Source organism: Chionomys nivalis, chromosome 14, assembly GCF_950005125.1.
Source record: "Chionomys nivalis chromosome 14, mChiNiv1.1, whole genome shotgun sequence".
Classification (NCBI taxonomy): domain Eukaryota; kingdom Metazoa; phylum Chordata; class Mammalia; order Rodentia; family Cricetidae; genus Chionomys; species Chionomys nivalis.
Genome location: NC_080099.1, coordinates 64,161,064 through 64,164,039, shown reverse-complemented (window position 1 = coordinate 64,164,039; position 2,976 = coordinate 64,161,064).

The window sequence follows — 2,976 nt, the reverse complement described above, 5'->3', positions numbered from 1 at the left end:
CTGGAAGGACCCTTGAGAATAAAGCAGTTTCGGACATCCTGCTCTTGAACCTCCAAGTGCCGTAAGATGAATAAATCCTGTTATTAATAAAGTATGTAATCTCTCAGGTCTTTTGTTATAGCAACATAAAACACACTGGGGCAGTCACAAAGTAGTAAGTACAGGTTGTGGCCAGAAAACTGAGTGTCTCAATGTGCCAATCTGTTTCCGCGTAGAAGCATACGTATGCAGTTCTGCCCCAGATCCACAGTTTAACTAAGTTAACTGGAGAAAGGAATATTCACAAAGTTTGCATCATGATGAAGCTGATTCTTCATATTCTAGTAACCATCTGGAGAACATTTCCAAAGCTTCAGGACTAGAGGCAAGAGGACCAGTTTAGAAAGTTTCTTGTAGACTAGGTGAGGAGTGGAAAGTCATCAAAGGTCATAAATGACACAAATGGCAAATACCAGGCACAAAGGAATTGCCTGAATGAGCCAAGGATGCTACTGACATATGTAGGTGATAGCTTGCTTATGTTTCTGATGAAAAACACATTTGTTGTGTTAATAATCACTGTAAAAATATAAAACTTCATTTCAGAGGATTTTAAAGAAGGAAGACATTTCTCTCTGAGCTTGAGGGAAGAGGTAAGGTCTCAGCTGAAATGGAATGAAAACAGGCAAGGACAGTGGGGAAAGGAGTAGTCTTAGGCACGTGATTTATTTCCTAGCATGTATAGAACAGCTTCATTATACTTTAAATTGACTGTGTGTATCAATTTAAATATTGTGGAAGAATTAAAAATACATATTATAATAAGATTTTTTAAAGGAAATTTTTTCATGCATAAGGAAATAGCTTAGAAATGGAAAAGAAAGGACATGTGTATCCTTGTTGGCTCATGTGACAGTGGCTAGTTAGTTCTCGTTTACTTTGTAGTTATTTCTGCCATTTGGAATGTGTATGAAAAATTATGGTGAGATAAGGCAATTGGTATAAGGACTTCATCTATCATCTATCTATCTACCTATCTACCTATCTATCTATCTATCTATCTATCTATCTATCTATCTATCTATCTATCTATCTACCTATATCTGTCTATCATCTAACTAGTATTCTTTGATGTTCTTGAATGTTATGTTATGTTATGTGTGACATTGTTATGGTGCTAGAATACAGGCTTGAACAATCTATTGATTACTTTATTATCTGAACAGTAATAAGTATTATAGTGATCACTTGTTGTTTGCCAAAGCCTGGACCTTGGACTTTACAAACTTTGATCTGACCCTCTTGATATGCTTGAAAATTAAGTATAAATAGAAAGGAGAGAAATTGAGGAACAGGTAATTTTTAACTTACAGGTAGACACTGAAATTAGACTTATAATTCTGATTATTTTCTAAGAAAAATTCTGTTACTTTTACTCCCTTGTCTCTATGTAAGGAAACCGCAGCATACCTGCACTACAAATGAGATAGGGTCACACATATCACAGAGATGTGATCAGAAAATTATTTTCTGGATCTGCATTGCTTCTTGATTTTGTTTTTGTTTTTTCCTCTTTTTTATTACTTTATAAATAATACCAATCAAAATTCTCACTTCCTCCCCTCCTCCAACTTCCCTCCTTCTCCCTTCCACTCCCCTACAGTTCTAAGAGAGGGCAAGGTACCCTGCCCTGTGAGAAGTCCAAGGCCCTCCCTCCTCATCCAGGCCTAGGAAGGTGTGCATTCAAAGAGAATAGGATCCCCAAAAGCTAGTACATGCGGTAGAGACATATTCCAGTGTCATTATCATTCACCCCTCAGTCTGTTCCAATTGTCAGCCACATTCAGAGGGCCCAGTTTGATCCCATGCTCTTTCATTCCCAGTCCAGCTGGAGTTGGTGAGCTCCCACTAGCTCCCAATGTCTCAGTGGGTGGAGCAACCCCTCACAGTCCTGACTTCCTTGCTCATGTTTTCCCTCCTTCTGCTCTTCAACTGGACCTTGGGAGCTCAGCCCAGTGCTCCTATGTGGGTCCCTGTCTCTGTTTCCATCTGCTGCCAGACAAAGGTTCTATGGTGATATTCAAGACAGTCATCAGTCTGACTATGGCACAAGGCCAGTTCATGCACCCTCTCCTCTACTGCCAAGCGTCCTAGCTGGGGATATCCCCATGGACACCTGGGAACCCCTCCAGAGCCAAGTCTCTTGCCAACCCCAAAATGGCTCCCTCAATTAAGATATCTTCTTCCCTACTCCCTTATCCATCCTTCCTCCATTTCAACCATCCCACTCTCCCAAGCTCTCCCCAACTCTCCCTATCTCCCCTCTCTCCCCTTTCTTCCTTCCCTCTATCCCCTGCCCCCATGTTCCCAACCTTTGCCTGGTGATCTTGTCTGCTTCCAATTTCCAGGAGAATCTATATATGTTTTTCTTTGGGTTCACCTTAATACTTAGCTTTTCTAGGATTGTGAACTATAGGCTCAATGTTCTTTGTTTATGGCTAGAATCCACTAATGAGTGAGTAATTACCATTCATATTTTTGGGTCTGATATATCTCACTCAGGATAGTGTTTTCTATTTCCATCCATTTGCATGCAAAATTCAAGATGTCATTTTTTTTGTTTTGTTTTTTAACCACTGAGTAGTACTCTAATGTCTATATGTGTCACACTTTATTTATCCATTCTTCCACTGAGGGGCAACTAGGTTGTTTCCGGGTTCTGGTTATTACAAGTAATACTGCTATGAACATAGTTGAACAAAGCTTTTGTAGTATGATTGAGCATCTTTTGGGTATATTCCCAAGAGTGGAATTGCTGGATCCTGAGGTAGGTTAAATCCCAATTTTCTGAGAAACTGCCACACTGATTTCCAAAGTGGTTGCACAAGTTTGCATTCCTACCAGCAATGGATGAGTGTTCCCCTTATTCCACATCCTCTCCAGCATAAGCTATCATTAGTGTTATTGATTTTAGCCATTCTGACAGGTGTAAGATGG